General features: G+C 42.1%; 1 protein-coding gene across 3 annotated transcripts in view; it reads right to left on the reverse strand.

The window, feature by feature from the left end:
• The window catches only part of LOC126868365 (multidrug resistance protein homolog 49), a 75,070-nt gene extending 61,428 nt beyond the window's left edge, over positions 1-13,642 (reverse strand). For 2 of the 3 annotated variants that reach the window (XM_050623707.1, XM_050623702.1), the window contains exons 1-5: positions 13,423-13,642; positions 4,129-4,227; positions 2,626-3,062; positions 2,317-2,537; positions 1,188-1,468 (exon numbers count right to left, since the gene is read on the reverse strand). The gene's annotated coding sequence lies outside the window, so the exon portion shown is untranslated. Of the gene's footprint in view, positions 1-1,187; positions 1,469-2,316; positions 2,538-2,625; positions 3,063-4,128; positions 4,228-10,856; positions 10,876-13,422 lie in introns of those variants that run through there. The other variant, XM_050623703.1, reaches the window with a different exon arrangement.
• Between the last annotated feature and the right edge of the window lie 9,551 nt (positions 13,643-23,193).

A 23,193-nucleotide genomic window follows, 5' to 3' on the forward strand; every position in this document is an offset into this window, starting at 1 on the left:
CCCGCTAGTCGTTGCGTTAACTGGATATTTTATTCCAGAGAAAGTACACATTTGCTGGAAGCAGCAGGATGTTAACCTAGTTTAGTATTGAATGTTATTCTCGTTCGCAGTAGGAACTTGCTGGTAATAAACGCGTTACGCGGTTCGTCTCACAATGTATCAAATTGATCGAGCGCCTCTTTACTCGTTCCTATAAATCGTTCGAGTTTAAAAGAAGAATTGTGGCGAATTAACACTTTATCCTTGATACATAACAAGTATGATTGTAAACAACGTTCGCTGCTAAGTGGACGCATATTCTTCCATGTGCTTTTTGTTGTCAATGGTTAAGAGCAATTTATATACATTAAATTATCTACGTTTTCAAATAGAACGTCGTAATGTGTACGACTTGGTAAATGAGACGTTTTGTTTCGATAATATCGACTCATGATGAAATCCTGTGATCGCTTGAATTAGATAATGAATCAACCGGAAGCGGTGGTGAATCGTAAACAGGATATAAAAGCGTGCATAAGTTTCACAAGTACGCTTCGTATAGTTTGGCAGAACCATTTGGAAATTATTACCGACCTTCCACTTTTCCTTTTATTTTTGTACTAAGGGTGAATTAAAGTTTCGACTGTAAAATCAAGCGTTGCAAATTGCTCGTTTCTCTGAGAAGTCGTTGAAAAGATTATGAAACGAATATTCCCTTCGTTATAAACTTGCATACTTTATAAACTTTCAAACGCTTATGCGACTATAGGCGACGAACGTGCCGTGAAAATAAATCCAGGCAACGCACAGGTCGATTCATTAATTATAATTAAGCGCGATGGACCGAGTCGAGATGCGCCGGCATCGATGCAGCAAAACAATTGTGTAGCTGCCAACACATCGCCTACCATGCTGATATAAATTGAGCGCTTCAATGAAAGCCTCGTGACTCTTCGCCACGATTATTATCTCTTTTTCTTCTTTTTCTTTATTTGCTTTTCATTTGCGGCTTGCCACGATTTCACGCATCGTGTTCTGGAAACACTGGAGAACGCTTCGCGATTCTTTCGAAACAGTCAACGTTAACGCTTATTTCCAAAACGATCAATTCGTCAATTTCAATTCAAGTCAATTTCGTAGCAATAAGATACAATATTTCGAAATAATACGATAAACGTTGCGCTTTTAAACGACTTCGTGATACTCACCATTTTGAAGGAAACCTGCCGATGTCGGCGCTCGAGTCGTAGAAAAAAAAATGCAAAAATCTCTCTGGTGTTTAAAAATTCATCCAGTATATTAATATTCTTAATCCTCTTAAATTTTTCAACAAATACGACTCGTTAGTCACTTCTTCTCTCTTTCTCGCTCGCTTTATTTCGTTCACAATAATGGAAGAAAAATACTGCATAAAAAATATCACTGGTTTACTTTGGCTTGTCCTCTATCTCTTTAGAAATACTAGAATCGCTGGAAACCTAAGAAAAACCTGCAAAAAGGATTTGGTACGTTAGTAAGAAGCAATTGAAACAAGGTAGTTAGTAGGTAGGTCGTAGGTGGGCAGTACAAATAACGATTCCATTGTCGCGAGATCCTCGAATACTTGAATAACGCTACTCGGAAGACGACAATTTAATAACGAGAACTCGGAATGACGTTCGACGAGTGGAGTTGCCGCTAAACGATGATAAAGTGCCGTTGAATAAGCTTGACGTTAACCAATATTTAGCGGAAGGTCTCTTACCATTTGCTTCGAAAGCATATTGCGATAGAACACCATTGAGATGGTACCACGCGCATGAAATGTGAACGGGTATATTCGCCGCGTAGATTTCTTCGCGTCTTTTACCCTTCGCTATTTCAAATATCCATTCCCCAGTCGGATTCTCAATCGATCGGAAATTCCGCGAGTTTCGCATCGTTGAAATTCCAATTCGAAGCAAAAGGCGCAAACCTTCCCGCTTGGATGCTTATCGAGGAAATAACGACCGTTTCAGCGATTCATTCTATTCTGACCTTTATATAGTTGCATCGCTTTCTAGATTCTCTTACTGTCGCTTTCTCGTGAAAAGAATTACACCCATGATAGAATCGCCAACACGCGAAAATCACGACAAACTCCTCGCTATTCTCTCGTCCGGCCATAAATTTTCCACTGTGCCTGGTCGATCGCACGAGGTACGTAATCGCCTCGTTGAGAGAGGCGACTTTCACCAGACGATTCGCGATTGACCAGGCACAGACGAGAGAGGAGGCGAGAAACCTGGCGAAAGATCTATCCCTTTTCTTCGTAGCGATCAGAGGCGTATTAGAAAGTACGTCGATGGACGTATGTACCTGTCTAACACAAAGCACGAACTCGCTGAGCAACAATTGCGTGAACGAGCATACACGGCAGCTGTATCAATAGTTGATCTTTCTTTGCAGCGCGTGTTACGAAGGACTCATGTTTTCCTCGTTCTTTGTCTCAATTTTTCTTCGCTCTATTTTATCTTTAACACGCTTCTACGAAAACCTCTTCAAATTCGTTTCTCGTACAAACGCTCGATAAATCGGATCTGAAACGACAGAGACATGAATTATTCCATACTTGTACCGTGGAGGCGAGTTCAGAATATGAGCAGTTACACGAAACGTTCCACTTACCTGCGCGTGAAAATCAAACATCTCGCGAGAATTATGTAAAAATGAGAAATCAGGCTGTTATCGCAGAGGCTAATCATAACTAAACGTACGCGTATGTACGCGCCGCTGCTGTCGTCCTCTGAAATCTATCGAAGATCGTTTATTTTACATTCACTCTGGATACCTGGGCAGCTCACACGTTTTACAATTTGTCGCCTATCGGAACGTGACCGGTTGCGTCGTGGCTACGAGGCCGTGTGCTCTCCTTCAGCGGCATGCAAATCGATCCGCGTGTTCACTCGTCGTTCACTGATCCTATACACGGTGTATATGGACACGTATATATTCCACGATTTCACCTAAAAAGCCTATAAATATTCTCGTATGTTGATCATCTTGTTATTCGTATTTCCGATAAACCTCCTCTGCTTCACCATATGTCCGCCTGTCAACCTAACCTGTTCAGAAACAACATTTATATCAAAAATAGTATTCTAAATACGATTATCAAATTACATAATCTCATATTTATATGGATGTATCGAGTTGTTCGGAAATATTGACTTCGTATCGTATTGGAAAATCGATATAAAAATCTGTTCTATATTTAAGAAAATTATAGAGAAATAGAAGGATTATTAAACGAGAAGCGAATGATTCGATAAAATCTTAATTCCATGGAAATATTTCTAAATTGCTTTAATTGCTTTATAAATTTCGCTATGAATTTTCCAAACAACCTAATAATTAAAGAAATGAATATACCTAATCTAAGATCTGTTTCACCAATTAAATGGTGTAACAAATACTTTACTTTAAATATTTTCCATATTTTTGCATATTAGACGCGTTCTGTTTATTCTTGCACCTTCAAATTTGCATAAACATTGAGTAGCTAGCAATTATCAATACGTTTCTCGCGAATGAACGCAATATCTGCGTCAAGAGTCATGCGACGCTCTATCCCGGAAATTCTTTTTATTTCCACGATTATACTTACTTTGCATCGCACGATTACGCGTTGTCGTGTGACGTAACCGTCCCAACATCGTTCTAATTAATTTATGTGCTGCTTATGCGGCCTACGCGGCATCTCTGAATCCGATCATTTAACCGAACTAAATGAGCGCGCCTCGGACGCAGAACCGGCCGCGTTTTATTAGACTTAATTCGACCGGGTCGTTTTAATTCGATACGTCGACTCGGCTAGAGAGATGACACGACTGACTCTCGTATTTACGAAACGCCTCTCGTGCCTTCCTCGTTACATGGAAAAAGAATTGGCAAACATATGCGAAACAATCGAAAAATCGACGTCGCAACGAGCTATGTAAAAACGCGTCGAACATACGAGCTGTCCGTGGTTTTCGCGTCACGCGCGCGGAAATATGCGACGCGGCGTCTAACAATGAACTCGTACAGGTCGACGAACTACGATCACGAAGGATAAAAACCGGAACGTTACGCGAATAACGAGATTCCACGGATCGGGAATGAATATGAGCCCGATCGATTGATACTTACACTCATCGGTTACGGGCTGTATTATCGCACTGGCAGCACGAAACTTCGTTAAACGGCTCCTAGCCGACGACCCTGGCAGCCATTAACGTGCGCGATAGTCTATATAAACAGAAAAATGCCAATGTCAATAATCCGAGTTTCTGAGAACGAGCTCGATCTCAACTCCACCCGGGTTAATAGAAAAAAATAAGGAAAGCAAGAGTGAAGAATTCAAGACAATTGAATTGTTTTGCCCGTACTCCATAGAGATAATAAAAATGTTTTTATCTTAATTCTCGTGAACGGTGTCCAACTGTGCTACTCCATAAACACGACTAATTTCTAATATATACCAATTAAACAAGTTCTATAGTTAGCAAGACCCTCGTATTAACTTAGATCTATAGGCCTACGCTGGCCCACGAATGTATTTAATTATTTACAACTCGTATCATAGACAACTTTTACATGCATATTGTATACGTTATGTAAAACGTTTTGAAATTTCATTAACACTATAAAAAGACACGCTATCGTGACTATATTGGCCGAATTTGAAACCGATCTGAAAACGTACTCGTATACAAAGGCTACGCGATATCTACTGCAAGGATATCTCTTGCATATATATCTAATAAAAAATTAATATACAGCATGAACAGCTATCTGAAGCGTATGAAAGGTGTTAAATATCTTCAGATTGGTTCCAGACTCTACACTCGTGATAGTTGAATTTCATAAAAGCGCTAATGAAATTTCAAAATATGTCGCGTAACGCACATAATGTATTCATAAAGCGCATCTACAAATGTTCGAATACGTTCTTGAGCCTGCGCGCGTGCATCGAAGACTGCAGAGCCACTGTTTTCGTATCCTTCGAGTCGTGTTACTAACCGCACCAAGAACGCGGCAGAACGAGAAAGTCTTTAAAAGTTTGTTGCACAACCAGTGTGCCTTCTGCATTTGCATCTGAATCGCACAGGTGAACGCGAATTTTATTCCATCCAGGTTATATTTCTACCCTAGGATCACGATACGAACGTGCAACGTTGCCCGTTTCTATCAATCATTCGGGATCCCGTTGCTTGCCACCTCGAGGCTGTGTTCGAAACTTTCCTTCTCCCACCCCTTGCTTCCCTCCTCCCACCCACTTAGGCGACGACGCTGTGACGCGACGCGGACACTGGAAAAAGGGGAATGGAGTTTTGGTGCACCGTAGTCGGAGAAAATTTCAGTTTTCCCTCCGAGCGAGGAATTCCGACGACGCCTTGGGCAGATGAAACACGAAGGTACGTCTAGACATGGAGAACCGTTCGAAAGAGTCTGCCACGGAATATTTCCCTTTTTAGGGTCCCGTATTGCCTCCACTTGCATTTGCATGGGAATATTTACTGGACTCTATCGAAAGATTATTTCAGTGAAACGATAATATTTTCTCTTTGAGGGCAAGAGAATGTTGAATTTGATGAAATATTTTCAACTTTTCGTATCAGAGGTTACGTATGCATAGACAATGGAAGAAGTTCGATCGACTCTTTCGTACCCATCGAGAACAAGCGTACTTACAAAAATATCTCGAAGAAAGTAGCATTCTTGGCAGCTATAGAGATCGCGAAGAAAAACGGCAGACCGGCTGTTACGCGATTTTTCTTTACCGAAAGCCTCTCTGGTTTTCTATACACTACGCGTCTACCAATCATCTAGCTTAGACCGAGTCGAACAAGAAACGCTGACATTGAACAATGAAGGCACTAGAAAACTACCGTGCAGCTTGTTTAGCTACTGTATACTGTCGAGCGCGACCGGTTTCGCAGAAGAACAGAGGGAAATCGTCACACCGCGAGCTTTCGCTTCTCTTAACTGGAAAAGGAATTCATCGAGATCGACTGATAACCTTGTTGTTATCAGGAAATTGACGACCATCGACGAAAAGATAAAAAACAACCGATCGAAACGTGTCATACTCGTGATAAGAATAGAACGTTCTAACCTTTTAGATACGTTAAACTTTGATAAAAAGACAAGTTACAAAATTAGATTAGCGACTTCGCTAATTTTCGTAACAGAAAATTTCGTAAAGTTCTCGCGTTCGAAGTTTCGGCTCTCAGGAAGGATTATCGTGACTAGCGAACCGTACTACTCTGGCCAGCTCCTTCCAGCAGTCTCTTTTTGCTTCGTTTCATAATGAATTTTACCGCTAATTGACCTTCGCAGATGGCGTTCAATCGGTCGAGCAACCGCGAGCATGATTCAGGTTCGACTCCGATCCGACACAACGGATCGTTCGCTCTAAGAACAGGACAATAAATTGCACGAAAGTTCGAGCTAACGCGAGTACGTCGACCTCTGCAACGATCGATGGTGTATCTCCAGGCTATGTACTTAAAGGTGCACGCACACCGATCGTAGCTTTCGCTACAACGCGATCGATCGCCTCGTAGACTCCGGTGAATCTCCCGACCCATTGTGAGATTGCCAAACCGCTTGATAGTTGCTGGAACGTTTCTCCGATCTTGTTTCACTATCTTTCAAAACAACGCGTGGGTTCGGACCAACGATTTATCGACGTAATCGGAGTACTTGGTGAAACGTTTATTCAGAAGAAATTTTATTCTCGATGTTTCTAAAGGCCTACGTATGGCAAGTAGATTTTTACCAGGAAGTTGCTCACACTCGTTCGACCTAGTAGATTTATCGGAAGCTTTCGCGATAGCAGCGGATCCCAGCTATTGCATCGACTCACAGTGTGCTGACGTTCTGTAAACATCGCGGCACGACGCTGAAGAGGACTGACACGTTGAAACTGGCGAACGAACGAAACTCGAGCCGGAACACGTGGAGAATATGCTATACGTGGAAAACGTCCTGTGTATGTAGATTTATCGTAAACGAGTATTATTTCGAATATCTGAAAACAATTTGCTCCAAACGAATATCCCAGTGTCTTTGCAAGGAAATTAAAATAAGAAGTTTCACCTACGCTACACCTTCGAATCGGAAGTGGAAGGATCTGGTACAAAAGCGTTGAACCGCGGAGGATCGATAAGCTGTGCAAATTTTCAGACAAGAAACGAATCGCTCGAAAGCACCGACTCGACTAGGCCGACGATCATTTTCTCTGCTTGTTTTCTGGTCGCCTGTTCCGTGCATACATGCACGCCGCGCAAATTATAGAGGCTACCCTTCCACGTGTATTAACGCGGCAACCATTAGGACGCGGTCGGAACTTCTCGATCGATCCACCTAAAATTGCGCGAGAACATCGGCAAGAAAGGAAAGCCGGGGGAACGTGGCTAAATGGGAAGTCGTAATTGCGTACGCTGGATAATTCTGGGATGCGTGGTCGTAAACTCGATCGATTGGGCGCCATATCGACGTTTCCTGCCGACTAAATTCGTAATAGGAATAATATTCGACTTCTGAGAAATAATCCATCAACAGTGAAAATCAATCGCGTATAATTTTTTGTAAATGGATATTATAATAACAATGGAGTGAAATTGAAGAGTGTTTACGTTTGTGAGAGCCTCGAGTGACCGACAAACGGAAACCACGCGAGATATTAGAAGTCCGGCTATGTGATTACGAGTCACCAACGATCAAACTATCAAATTACCTTGGGAAAGGCTATTCCACTAATGTTCCATATATACAGTAGGTCATTAAAGTATTTAAACACTTATGGAAACTTTTCCTTAATATACTACGTGTGTTAAAGAAATGATTACAACATTGAAATACAACTGTGACGATCACACCGGTAGAGTTTAAAACAAATTCGAGAATGTACATAGAAGGTACACGATATTTTAACGCATTCAGTCACTTTTAGCACATTTAGCAATTATATACTTAAGGGAACTGTTCGTACGACATATACGATACGGTTTTATTAGATATATCATTGTAATAAACGTCTTGTAACTTTCATATACAGATCTACGTTGGTTCTAAATTCTACCACTATAATCACGATAATCGTGTGTCATTTCGATGCTAATGAAATTTCATGAAAGATTTACATAATACACATAACGTATTTATAAAACTTTGTTACGGTAATAATTCGAATATTTTTCACAGTGGCTCTACGTATTTACAGGAATCGCGATCTTAATTGTTAACTATGTAGCGAACGAGTTTATAGAAATATCTCTCGATTTAGCTATCAATTCTCTTATGTGATCCGAACCCGGTTCAAAATTACAACCAATCAAAAAATGGAGCAACTTATGGGATTACACGAGAAACTACAGATGTTTAATTTCCAGTAACTATTGCAACGTTCAGGAAAGAGGAGCTTATCGAAATATCCAGGACATCGAATAACGAGCAACTCGGAAAATCAATATTAACAGTTGCTTCACAGAACGCCATGGATGCGTCAGTGATATCGATACGCGATTCCCAGAGTCGGAAATCACAGTTGTTAAACGCATTCGTGCAATAAGTTTGTCGAGTTGTATGCAGATACGGATGCATGTGCACGGTTCACGTTAACTGGCGTTTGCATTTTTCACGCGGCACCTTGGAACGAAATCTTCCGATTGAAACGAGTTTCATCATACGATCATGTTCAAGAGACTCGTTATTACCCTCCACGGGATAACGCGCCGTTTTGCAGTCGGAAAAAAGAGAGAAAGTATCGTAACTTTAGATGGGCGAGGGAAAAAAGCATCGCCACTCTACATCGATACAAAATCGTTCGAGTTGTTACCTGTTTGATAAACTTTCCTCGATATTCCCTATTTTTTATTGACTTTTTTGTTTTTCTCTTTCTTTTTTTTTTACGTGACGCTTATCGCGATTATTTTATTCCGGGCACCGGTTGTGCTATGTTTTTCTTTTTTTTTTCTTTTTCAGGAATTTTAGAAGATAAAATGTATTATTCAGGTGTCGTACAATAGCACGGCGGAATTAATGTTTTATTTATTAATTGAAACATGCGATGCGTCAGTGTAAATGAAAAAGCTCGAAAGCAAGACAAAGAACCGGGCGGCTGGTCATTTTCACAAGCAATAAAACCGTTGCCCATTAACGTCAAAGGGGAGGATGCAATTCGTATTTTTATCTACCTCCGTGACTCGGTATGCGTTATCGTTATCTGTAATAAGACAACGAAGAAACTGTCTGCACGAGCGATGCGAGCGAGCTAGCTTTCAAGGCTGCACTTCTGCAGGATGCAGAATCGAGGTACAAAAAACAGGGTGAAAAAAGATAGACGATGAAACGTTGCGCAGTACGTTTATCCCTGCAGGCCCCGCGTTCCATCTATACGAGCCAGACACAGCAACAGGAAGCATCGATCTTTCGAATAGAACGTCTGACAATCTGGTAGACGATCGACGAAGGCGACTTTTGCAAAGTGTCATCTAGTTCCGATACTGAAAATTCTCCTGAAAAATTGAACGCCATTCGCTTGAATAATTCAGCTTTAAACAGATAACGAATATTTCCATTTAAAGTAAACGACAGAATACACGTCGATTTGGGTAACGCAGCGGTTTATTTCAGATCGCTGATGTCATTCTTATTATAAGCAAATGCTTACAAAACGTTGCAAAGGTGAGAGCCTCGTTTGGTCTTGAAACGTCCAAGAAACGGTCGCATATTCATCAGCCAGTGTTTCATAGAATGCAACGATAGCGCGTCCAATACGTAAAACAAAGACGCGTACGAATTGAATGTCTTGTATAATCTGACACGTTTAAAAACCGATGAAAAAGCGGAAGATCTGCAGAATCGTCGTATATATATATATATATATATCGATTGCTTTTAAGCAAAAAAAAAACGACTGATCATCGAGCGCTTACTTACGTTAATTTATTCCTTTCGTAGAGGAGGTACGCGCCGCGCGTTTCAAAAACTAAATTAAACACGCGAACCTGCATTTTCAAAGGGAGTCGCGCACGATCGCCATAGAAAGGCCGTTTAATTACTTGTCAAGGGGCAAAATGATGCATCGCGGCCGAAACACAGGATATACATAAATTTCGTGGTGAACGGATCGCCAGGCTTGGCCCGGCAACAAATTTCATTATCGCGGAAAATATTGCCCCGTGGCCCGATTCGATCCTCTAAATAATTTCGATCCCGCTAATGCGGCCTGGACGTTGGTAGCCTTCGATGGAAAATCGCTACGAGCGTAATTTGATTTGCATACTACGTCCCTGGCCGATCGGATCGTTCCAACCTAGCTCGTTTCTGTCGTGCTTTTTTATTCATCGCGCTCGTCGTTTGTGATAAACGTACTTGACTTTAGAATTCTCGCTATCCAAGCGTCTTAGAAACGTTAATCATCTCTGGTGACTGTAGTGTCATAAGCAGAGCTACACACACACGACTCGTATTTAAATGAAACGATGCGTTTCGAACGAGACACCACGGAACTTTCCGATCGACCGTGACGGGTACGCGCGGCCTCGCAACACCCAAGAGACGCTCTCTTTTCACCCATGTCTCTCTCTCGACTCACCTCGGGCGTTTTTATTTTTGGCCGATCAAAGAGGAGCGGACGCGTACACGCGCAAAGTAACTCGAACGTCGCAGAGAATAGCTCGTTCATGATGACGGCGAGAGTACATAGAACGGGTGTTCCCATGCGGTACACGTTCGCCAGCAGAGCAACGTTCCACGGGATATAGGGTTCCGCGAGGAAAATATGCGGCCATTCATCTGCCGGGAATGACAATGAACGGATAGAATCGCGTCCACGCGTTTCCAGCCAACTAATCGACTTCGTTTACCTTGCTCCATTACGTTGGCAGAAAAATCTCTTGCACCGCCGAGATAATGTGCACCGCCTTTCGCGTATCTTGCCGCTTACGTAAGATTTTGGAGCGCGTTCGTACGACGTTTTTCTCGCCCACGGAACATTACTCAAGCATCGTGTAAAGTGGAAAACCAAGTTGAATCGATTAAGCAGACTGGCGTCAAACTCGAGACGCGGAAAACGAAACTCAAGTATGTGTAAATGGGTGATGGCAAATGACCTGATGTCATGCTGCCTAGGCCTTGAAACTTGAAACGAATGCTGTGTAAGGGTCTTGCTCGGAGTGGGGAAAGCGATAATGCTTTCTGGTAAGCCGAAGCATCGCAACAACGCGACACTTGGCCTGAAACCTCGGTCAAGAATAGATTCTTTAGAAACTTGTATTATATATTCCGAAGAATCTTCTACTTTGTAAACAGCAGATACGTAGATATCGTTCGTCCATGCAGAAGAACCAATTTTACGTTGTACACCACGCGGTATACTCTTTGAAACTGCAAGTCGACGTATAAGCTACGTTTGAATGTCGCGAACACTACGTTGTTGTAAAATGGGCTGGGTTTAAGATAATAACATGGTCGCTTAAGCTGGTGAATTTCAAAGTTGGCGTGCAGCTACCTTTGTACCCCGCTATCAAGCTGACGTAAGATTTGTTTGTAGACCTTTAGATAAAAGCGCGTTCGACTCTGAAGGTGATTCCTTCTGTTTCGACGATCGAAAAGCTGCTCGCGAGCCTGCTATCTCGCGTGATTCACGATCGGCGGGCTATTTTCTGCACGAAGGCCATATCCACGCGCTCGAATCGCGTTTTGGAGCGCTCGACGAACGCGATACTCCGTGTTCGACACATTTAACAAAATAATATAATACGTAGAAACGGGAATCTCTCGCGCAATGTCTGTTTATTTTACTCTAGTCGAATTCTGCTATACGAATTTCATTTTATGCGACGATGCATCGTACACGAATTCCAACCAGATAAAGAATCGCGAATGTTTACACGTTCGCTGCTCTAAACACGATTGAAACGCGGTTTTCTACAATCCCAAACGCTTCGTTCCATCCAACGCTATTCGAAAAATGTCCGTTGTATTTTGTATCACGACCATACGTGTTCGCAAACGAATCGACGAAACTTTTCTTTCGAAAGTCCACATACCAATAGTATACCGTGTCACCGATTACGCTTCGTGTTTAAAGCTGTGCAGTACAATGTCGTCGAGAATATCACGATATTTCGTTACGTCTAACTACTTATTTTCATATGGATAACTTCTTAATTTAGGTATAAGTGTTTCTAATTTATCAATAGTTATTCGTGGACAGTACGCTCGACATAGTTACGACTGCTCTCCCCACCTTGAGGCCAACCAGGCGACCTTTGTTACATTTTTAAATTCTTCTGGAAACAGTCATCGGATTAGGCGACGATCAGTGATAACAATGACCTCGTTTAAAAATACGAGTCAGAAAGTATAGGAACAACGGCGAAATAGAACGCGCGAGATTTAAACCGGAAGCGCACATGTTTCGGCCACGCGGATTCTGAAAAATCGATATCTCGTCGTAGAACCGGTGGCGTTGCGTGCATCCTTAAAGCAGAGCCAAGACTAAAACTGGTAACACTCTGTGCTACCTGGCTCGACCAGGTCGAATACGACCAATGGGACGAGTCACGCATACAAGTGTACCAAAGTATCATACGCGAAGCTAACACAGAACAGTTTTACCTGGTCGTGTTGTGCGATGGCTGGAGTAACTGGTTTCGAGGTTTCACCAAATTTTAAATTCCACGAAAACACCTAACACGCGAATGAAAACATAAACACTCGTAACATCGTAGGGCGACGTAACAATCAGTGTGCCTTACGCTCGAATACGTTGTTTTTGAGAATAAAAAGGGGGCAGGAGGGATTTGTTGACGAAATTTTACGAGATTCGTACGGGGAAAAAACTTTCTTCTACAAAGAGACGACCTTTGAGCAAAATCTAGACAACGCAGACTTCGATTTTCGACATCTGACAGATCTTTTACACAGCGAATCGACACAGCGAGTATTGCGGAGAAATAAGAGGCTCGTGTTTTCAACGAAGAGAGAAGCATGTTTCTGGAAGCTACTAGAGAGAACGCCTAATTTTGTCACCAATGCTGAGTACCGCTATATACTGACCAAAGTGTCGTATGTGCTATGTCTGAATAAACAACGCTATAAGAAAAGGCTGATATTCCAATGAAATTTGAATCAAATCACGCGTTGTACACTGTTTTCGGACGAAAATTCTAAGAGGGAAGAGATGTCTCGAAGAGACCGATAAGATCAACGTTTAACGAAATGGAGTCTCGGTTGCATTTAAAAGACGGGAATGCCGAGAATTCGTTAACAGGAGTAACGCGTTGCTTAGCAACTGGAAAAGAAGGAAAGCGGTAGATGTTGATACGGAGCAACGTGCAGAAAATACGCGGAAATACTTTTGTATGTGGCGCGTGTTCCGGTTGGTGGAAATCGCGATCCAGCCCCTATATATCTCCATCGATTTACCTTTAATCCTCGTACACTGCGAGTCAGCGTGTTTTATCGACGATGGCCACAACGTTTCGACACTTTCTGTCGTGTTACCAAACGACGAAACGATCCACTCCGGTTTCTGGCTGTGGGACGTGTTTGTAAACGAACTGGAGTGACACTGCGGCAACTGACTCGCTTATAGAAACGACGTTCGACACGTTGCGGACAGAAGGCCGTTTTACACTGACCCCCTGCCACTGGAACTTCTACGTATAACCATCGTCTACGTCCTGCCACACTGCCACGGTTGCCATGTTGCGTTCTTGCCTATGTGTGCGTTGCCTATAGTCTGCTCACCGCCGGTGTGCATGCCATCGCAAGTGTCAGGTTCTGCCACGAAACCGTGCACACCGAAACGCGTGGAACACAACAAAGAACATTACATTTTCTTCTCTTTGTACGTTCAACGTGATTTCCTATACGGTTAAGGATTTTCGTGAGCGAAAAAGTGGAAGACAATGATCGATTGCCGTGAATCCGGAACGATCGAACGAGATCCGTGCGATTTAACTCTGCACGCGATGAATCGAGTGGAAAATCTTGGAAAAGAATCGCTGATTCATCGGAAAATGTTTGAAAATATGTAGATCGATAGAAGGGATTGTGACGCGATGCAAATGGACGCGAGTGCTATTTTAAACCATGATACGATTTCTATATAAAAATGACAAATGTTTTCGACACGTTACATAAGGAACTGATAAGTCGACGGTTTGCGGTAAGCAAAGAAACGGTCGTTGAGACTCAAGAATAGCGAGCTAATCTTTGCAGAAAAGAAGTAATCAACGAAGGAGGAAAACGCAGACCGCGTTGTAAAACCAAGGAGATTGATGGGAGTCGAGTAGTATCTTCCGACTGACAATAAAATTTCCACGAGTTTAATTACGTAATTCGGATTTCAATTATTCGCTAATAAGTAACCGCGATAATTCACTGATTACTAGTGTTCGCAGCTGACTAAACAATTTTCACAAACGGCGAACTAATGAATGGGGGAGTAAAGTAATAACGCCACGTGGTTTATCGCGAAATAAATTCGGCCAGTGACTAACACGGTAACCCCGCTACAACGATTGCCTATTACAGGAAAAAGGGATTTCGTCGAAAATCCAGTGTAACGTGATAAAAGGCGAATCGAATTTGGTTGTTTACGATTTCCATTTACGTTCAATTAGATAACAATATTGACGTCACAGGGCTGCACTGAAAACTCCACGATTCGGATGATCATCGAGGCATTAGCAAAAGTGTTGTTTGAAATGGAGTTATCGCGTTTCTCGCTAGAAACACGTAATCGTTTCAAGATCGTCGTGAACGATGGCTCTCAAGGTTGATTGCTTTTCCAGAGAATCGTTCGTTCGAAGCGTGTAAAATAAATTACGAGACAGACAAACCTATTCGATCCACGACTCATGGTAATATTTTTTGCAAATCAATTTACATCACTGACCGAGGATGCTAAGGAACTCAATGACCAAGAAAGTCTCGTATTATCTTTAATCAGCACGAACCATACTTACGTAAAATTCTCGAGCCTCGGATGACTGCTTACGTAACTACCGCTAATTTGTTTTTCGATCGTATCTACGAGTTTGATACGAGTAAGAAGCCGTGACACAATGTCTTTCAAAATTCTGAAGCTATAACGATCACATCCACCATTGTTTGCTCGTATAACACCGGTTGCCGGAATCGATCGGCCGTGAATCATCGAGTCACGAGGGTTGAACGCTAAAAGGCACGCGTTTCCATCCGAAAAACCGTCGATTCTACCTCGGGACCGCGCAATACGCGTCACGTTAGCACCGGCTCGTAATTAAATTTCAATGGCCGTATATTTTGTGCGTTACAGCCGCAGCTTGTACGCGCGGATACGCCGCGAAAAATTTTACTGCTGTGCGAGCAGATTCTAGATAACAACGCGAACGAATATGAAAAAAAGAAACAGGGAAAAGGGACAACGTGAAAAAAGGATAGGAAAATCGGAGGGCAGTGGAAAAAATATCGTTAATTCGACCGGTATTAACGCGTTGAAATATTCAACGGCATTGAAAGCCATGGAGTATGACGAAACGAAATTCACGCGACGTTTCATGCATTTTGCAAACGCGAACCATCGTATACTGTCCCCGTAATTTATCCGTTGTTACGGTTATTCACTCGCGGTCAGGATCACAGAACGACGGAGTCCTCTATGAATAAGTCACGCCTTCGTTCGTTACCGGTACACTTTTGCCTTCTCGATTCGGTAACTCGACCGATCACTTAACCCACTTGCCTGGCATACATTTCACTAAAGTTTATCTGTGCGATAAGGCGAATCACCGATGAAACGGATTACACGGGCCCACGAATTTCGTTATCAAAATCTGTTAGACGTAAAAAGTCAAAGTTTAACGTAAAAAATTTATATTAATATCATACGCTTCTCGTCTAAGGATAAAGAATTTGAGGTTTATAACGATATAATATATGTAAAATTAATATCACACATAACACGAAATTACAAATACGAATAAATCTCTTATCCATTCGTTTGACCTTGTACAATCCGTAAAAATGAAACGTCTGAATAATTTAATATTTAATACTATAGGATTTATTTATTCAGAAATATTAGAAATTAGGATTTCCAATGATTTCTATCCTATATGATAGGTTTATTGATAGACGGATCTATTTACAATGGATTAAACAGGAAACGATGTTTATTTAACGTAAACTAAATACGGTAATGTGCTATAACTGAAACAACTAAATGGATAATTCACAACTCACAACTAATAGTTTACAACTCACAACTAATAGTTTACAACTCACAACTAATAGTTTACAACTCACAACTAATAGTTTACAACTCACGATAACTCGGCAACTCAACTCTCGACTCCTCACAACTCGGCTCTTAGTTAACGACTCCTTACAACTCGACTCTCAACTTACGACTGCCTGTTAATTCGTCCTTCTCCTTTAAATATCCCTTTGTCTTCTCTCATAGCCCCACCACGTACGTGTTCCATAATATCAACAACGTTGTTTATGATTCGCCCTATGTTTCTTAGGTAATCTGTCCACGATACTGCAATACTTTCATCGAAACGATTTAAGAAAAAATTGAATTAAACCCTGTAGCTTTGTAGCGACGGTCCACCATAATAAATGAATCTCGTATTCCCAATTACTTTTTTATCCTTCCACCCAAGTGATCTAGAACTACCCCCACCTCGTCATCTAGAATTGCTGGGGGGTTGCCTATTTCCTTGCATCGAATCATTAGATTGGTGCGTGTGAAATTTCTGTGCATTCTGTTTTGTAGATAATATGTTTTAGAGTTATAAGACATTTCATATGTGTTGGAATACAACGATATTAATCGCATACAGATGAGGTGATTGATCGAACGGATTCTTCCTTTCCTTGTCCAGCGATATCCCCACTAGTTCGTTCGTGAGATGTACCGCGGCGGCTAACACGTGCATGCTCTTTTGAGAATTCGGCGGAAGAAGCGTAAGGATATGGATGGAACATTGGGCACGTCGAGAAGCTACTAGAAGGTTCCGTGGCACATGTGACGCCACACAGATATCTACTCAGGTCACGCTCTTTACTGCATGGGGTTCAAAACCTTTTCAAGGGCCATGGGTAACTAAGTCAGTGAGTCTAAGAATAACTAGTCAACTGTCTACATTCCACAACACTCACTTATATTTCCTGTAATAATTGTTTAATAAATATCCCAAATAATATTATTTCAACACAAACATTGTGTCTTCCACAGATTATTAATCTTAATTCCGAGATTAATAATATGCTCCAATTTAATGATATTCAAAGATCCATGCAATTTGTAACAAACGAGACGAACATGTTCCAATTACACGAAGTAATGGCACCTGGTCTAATGAAAAAGATGGAAGCAATTCGTGGCAACAAGACGCCTTCCACGTCTCTAAATTCGCGCGTAACGAAGAGCAGCAACGCTTGGCCGATGAATCGAAGCTACGTTCCGCATTCGAAACGAGATCACGACGTCCCATGCAAATGAGCAAAGATTTGTCAGGCATCGACGGCATAATCTGCCGGGCCTATTTTCAATTACCAAAATCTCGGATGATTCTATCGTCGTGAGAAACAGCGTCATACGTGTCCCTGAATCTCGAGAGATCTTCCCTGCGGCACCTGGGTAATTTACATACGATTAATCTTGATCACTGCTGCCATCCTCAGAGACCTGTCTTCGTCGGCGTAACGACGGGAAGCAGGTTAAACGGAGAATACCTAGCGGAGATACATGATCGATCGTTACGTTCGTGTATTCGAGTTGCCGCAGGACGAATTCTCGCTGAAACGAGAATCGATTTGATTAGATACATCCTTTCGGTTCTAAGCAGCAAGCAATATATTCAACTTGAGTCCGGAAGATCGACGCCTGCGAGGCTTCCTGCGAACGACGACCTATTTTTCGCCAACCGATATCCACATGGTGTTCTTTATCCTTGGAAGACTTAAAGGAGACGTGGACAAAAAAATTTCGTTTCATCGCCAATTGAAAACACGGTGGAAATTCTAGAAGAATAGAATGGAATTAGCAAAAATAAAATTGCCAAAATTATTGCGAGTAATAGATGGAAAAGATAGCAATGTAACCGGTTAAGTCAAAGCGCGTACAATGGCAAACAATTGATAGATTCGAGCACGTTTGCGCGGAATTACCACTTGCGGCTTTGGCAAGGATACGTAGTCGATGAAATTAGACGCAGTTCTCTATCAGTGCAAAGTGAAGACATTGGCAAGCCGAAAGCGGATTAAACTGGTTTTCACGAATACTGCGTTTCCTACCGAAGTTCAATATGCGATGTGCCACGATCGGATTCACAAAGAAGCGACTTGCCAAGTCACGCCTTTCTGACGCCGGTACAGCACCGAATCGATTAAAATTAATCGTTCATTATATCGGAGTCAGCCCAATTAGACTGCGGCTTCGAAATTGAATTAAATGCCAAGCCATTTCCTCTCTCTCTCTCTCTCTCTCTCTCTCTCTCTCTCTCTCTCTACCTATCTATCTATCTATCTGTTCTCCCTTTCTGTTACCCTCTATTCGGTGATGGATCGTTATGCCTACGTGTGAGGCTCACCTCGAGACATATTCGGTGGATTAATCTAATTAGACAATCCTCTCCATCAGTTGGTGCAAGGGTGGAGCCAGGAAACTGATTGAATTGCTGCAGTTCGCGACCTGCACTCCTCAAGGAATCGACGATGCTGCACAATATTCGATCAGACGCGATCACGTTCCACTAAGACGTGTTCTAATCAAGCAAAGCGGTTTATGTCAATCGGCTTTCATCGTTAGTTTCTTGGCATGCACCCTCGTTCTGATTAGAACACGGATTCTATGGATCATCGTTGACATAAGATCTCTTCGCTGTTCGATTAACGTCAACGTGTCTGTCTCGTTGTTTTCCTATTCGTTTTCACGAGTCAAAGACAAACAAGTATAAAAGATACCTTTGCCGGCGATAAGATAGAACGTGTCACGTTAGAGTAATCCGATGAGCCAGCATTCTCGCGAGGTATTCCTTACGTGAGCATAAATTCGAAAACATGTTTTCATTGGAAGATCTTGACATGAAACCGCTATCCAGCAATCCGAACGTTCGAGTGGTTTATCAGTTCCGAGTGTTCTTGCACTCTGGTTCCACAGTGCTTCGAAGTTTCCACTGGATGTTCCCGAAATTTTCCGTACAATCAACCTCTTCGATCCGCGTGTATCGGTATAATATTTTCGTTGCACGGCAGGAACGATGGAGAAGCTAAACGAGAATCTACGAGAGGGAAGGCGAGGGTGACCGAATAAATTCAGTCCGTTTCAATTTCCGATAGTAATGGCTACGTCGTTTCCCACCTCTGCGCCCTCTTTGCCCATCCCTATTGCACGCCAGAGGCTACGTTTATTCTCGTTTCGTTCTGTATGAATTATTCGTACGGAACAACGATTCCGCTAGCATAATTTTCTTTCGGGTCTGTTCATTGATCGCTGACTCGCGTATCGTGACTAAACGATGTTCATTCACGAGGCTAAAATCGCTCTTAATTAATGGCCATCCATTTTCCTTGGCCATCCAATTAATGAAATTCTTTTAGAAAGAAACGAAGACCCTGCGAAAGGTTAATCGATTCCTCGATACAAGAAAGAACGCAGTTTTCACGATGTGCATAGTTTAGCGTTCGCGTGAAGGCATGTTGATTCACATAGGATAAATAAGAAACTGGTTTTCAAAATCATTTATAACCGGTATGTCAATAAAAATCGCGTTTCGAAGTATCCGGCTCGCTAATAGCCGCGAGATAAATCAACTCGCAGCTCCATCGAGTCTGCCGAATTATCTGATAACAACGAGTAACAGAAATGCGCGGATTGTCTTTAAGTTCTTCTTTAGCCGATAACATTCGCCACGCGAATCGATCGCATTTCGCGTGATAACAGAGCCCTTGTCGAGTATTTCGATCTTGGCGGGAAAAAGGATCGATCGTCTGGCACCGGTAACTAAGCCGTGTCGAAAGTAAATAACGGGGAAATTAAATTGTTGTTTGCCGGGCCCTGGCAGCCGACTGATTTTCAAGTGTTAAACGGCGGTTAACCGTTAAACGATGACAGGAAGATCGATAAACCACCGTGCAACAAACAACCGATCCTCCGCGACAAACCAATTCCTCCTCCACCCTTCCGCAAACGTCACGTGGCGGCATTTTTCCGCAAAAATTACTCGAACCACCGAATCGATTTCTACGCGCGGTCAAATCGCAGGTTTGCATGGATTACAACTCGATTCACAGCATGTTACGCGTGATTTACACGTAGCAGCAAAAAAAAAGCAACGAGCATTTTACAAAATTTCTGGTGTAGGTTCTCGATCAACGAACGAGTTTTATGGGATTCTATATCAGAGACTATTGCGACCTATCAACTAGGTGGCCATCGGTCAAGTTGCAACTGTTCTGTTGAGGTCGCCAACCTTGAACGATACTAACACCAAAGGTACATTAAAGATTTCTAGTAAGCTTGCGATTAGTATGTTTATTTAAAGTGTTTGGTATAAACGTAAGAATATGAAACGTAAGTAGCAGAGTTTAAACGTAGGCGAGTGCATGATGAGTCTCTTTCCCTCGAAGCTCCTGGTGTTTATATTCTGTCAGTCTAGGGGATGTGTTTTCGTCAACGTCTCCTGTCAGGTGGTAATCTGTGCGTCCCTGGTCGAAGGTCTAACGTCCAGTTGACGACGTCGTCCTTGGACTATCGTCGAGTTCTCATCAGATGTCAAAGTTTATGACACGTCGAGCGCTTAAAATATACCAATTACCTTCTCGATGTGATCCGATTTGTAAACTTTATAACGTGTAACGTGGGAAATTTCAAAAAATAGCAAATGTGTCATCTGTATCGTAGATTAAGGACAACGATAAACCCTGTTCGATCGTTCACGGAGAGACGCGACCGCGAGGAAGCGCGCCAACGGGAGTCGTAAATTCCCGTTACGATTATATAATCGATACCACGAAGTGATCGATCCCCTAATTCGGTTAGGATAATAGAGGTGGTTGAATTAATTATAACACTGAGAATAACAGGTTACAAAGTACCATACTCTTTATTCCACGAACTTGTAGACAAAATAGTTACGCTCGGTGCGTATAGATATAAGTTAAACAGATGACTGATCTAAAGATGGAAAACCAGTCAAGAGATGTAGACTGATCTAAAGATGACAACTAGTGAAGAGATGTTGACCGATCTGAGGACGATGAACCAGTGAAGTTCGATGACGACGCTGTTGTCACGTAAAGTTGGTACTTGGAGTGTAGTAAGAAGGCTGAGTCGTGAACCCAACTACTAATTTTCCTTTATAAAACTTTATTATAAATGTTAACACTTACAAGAATAACACCGAACCGGAGAAAAGGGGTTGTATGAGTACAGCAACTAGAAGAAGAACAAGAACTGCCCGAGCAAGTGAAGTCTCGGTTTATATACGTTTTAGTTTTAGGATGTTGAGGGGCTAAGTGTAGGTTATGATGTGGAAAAGTGTCTGAAGGTCGGATATCCTATCTCTGATGTGGACTAAGGTGCGTCGCAGTCTTGGTCTATGCTATGATGATAAGGTGGCGATGTGTCCAAAGAAGTCCGAAGTCGGCGGTCGATGTCTTATCACTGATGTAGGTTGAGATGTGATTGATGTCACACTGTTGTCACGTAAACTTAAGGGTTGGTTGATGAAATAAAATAGCGGAGTCGTAACACAACTATTAATTTTGTTTTAATTAAACTTTATTATGAATTCAGCAATCGCCATGTAATACACACTGAATTAACATAAATCACAATTCACTCCAACCACGTTGTGTAAAACTTAGTTACGATGATACGTTAAGTACGCGATTGTTATAAGGGTAAAGACCGGTGAAGATACGTTGACTATTCTAAGAATATAGAATAAGTAAGTCTTACTGACGATACTGTGTCTGAGGAAGGCTAGGGGTGGGTGTGTCTGAGGACACGGGATTATCGGATTTGTTTTTTTTTTTTTTTTATTTATTTGTTGAAATTACAATCAATTCTCGCGTTGAGAATTTTCAGTAATTTTTCTGGCGTGGCGCAGTGACATGGCTGTTTATTTACGATAAGTTAATACTTATTATAGATAGGTATAATTTATAAGTATTATAAGTATCGGATTTGTTGATGACAATTTTGGTTAAGAAAGTGAGGGCAGTAGACACCGTCTCCGATTGGATAATAAGACGGTTGATGGACCAGGAAGAGTTTTAGCCGCCCTCGCGAGAAAGTTGCTAACGGAACATACCAGATGTGAAGAAAACCAACTTTCTATGCTAACACGTGGTAGACAATAAACATAAAGGGAAATCTAAGACAAGAAATTCTCGCTTGGTCCGAAGGACCTTAACTATGAAAATTCCAAGACCCCTGGTGGGTACTTAAGACTACTGAGGGTACGCGCCAAGGATGTGCAGACATCTGGGTTGCCATCCTGTCCGCGGTGTGTGGCCTGGTCTCCGATGTGAATTGACGTTACACTGTCGCAGAGGAAAACTATTGCTGGGTGTTGGTCGCCCCACTACTGGTCACTCGCGGAAATGACCGTTGAACATGGGAAAAACGCGACCTTCCCATTTTGTACGTAATGGAGCAATAATTGTATAACGATTAAGGACCCTAACGATAAAATACAAATGCTTAGTTTTAATACAGTTCCTTAGGATTATTGCGACCCGACTAATTATATTTGCACGGCTAATGGCCATCTCGACCGAGGGGTAGATTCTGGGTGACGTAAAGGGTCACCGGACGTAACAAACTCTGAACAGGAATTTCCATACCGAATAGACCAGAACTCAAAATCGTTGACCATAGCGAAACAGCCATTCCGAAGATGAAACACTTCGGCTTAATTAAGCTAGAAAAATTTACCAAATGTCCAGCTGGACAAATTGTAAAGTACAAATTAAATAATAATTAAGAGAAAACCTCGGCTTAGTCCCTTAACCCGACTTACTGTCGCCGACTGAAGAGAGATATGTTCGGGAAGGTGCTCGAAGAAGGTCGATAGAGAATCAGCATTGAGCGGAACGGTCTCGTGTCGTGTCGCGAAGCCTGCTGCGATCGTTCTCTACAAGTGCATCCGACGCATTGTATGCACTGGCTAATGGCTGGGTAACTGGCACACC

This window comes from Bombus huntii, chromosome 8 (assembly GCF_024542735.1).
Source record: "Bombus huntii isolate Logan2020A chromosome 8, iyBomHunt1.1, whole genome shotgun sequence".
NCBI lineage: Eukaryota > Metazoa > Arthropoda > Insecta > Hymenoptera > Apidae > Bombus > Bombus huntii.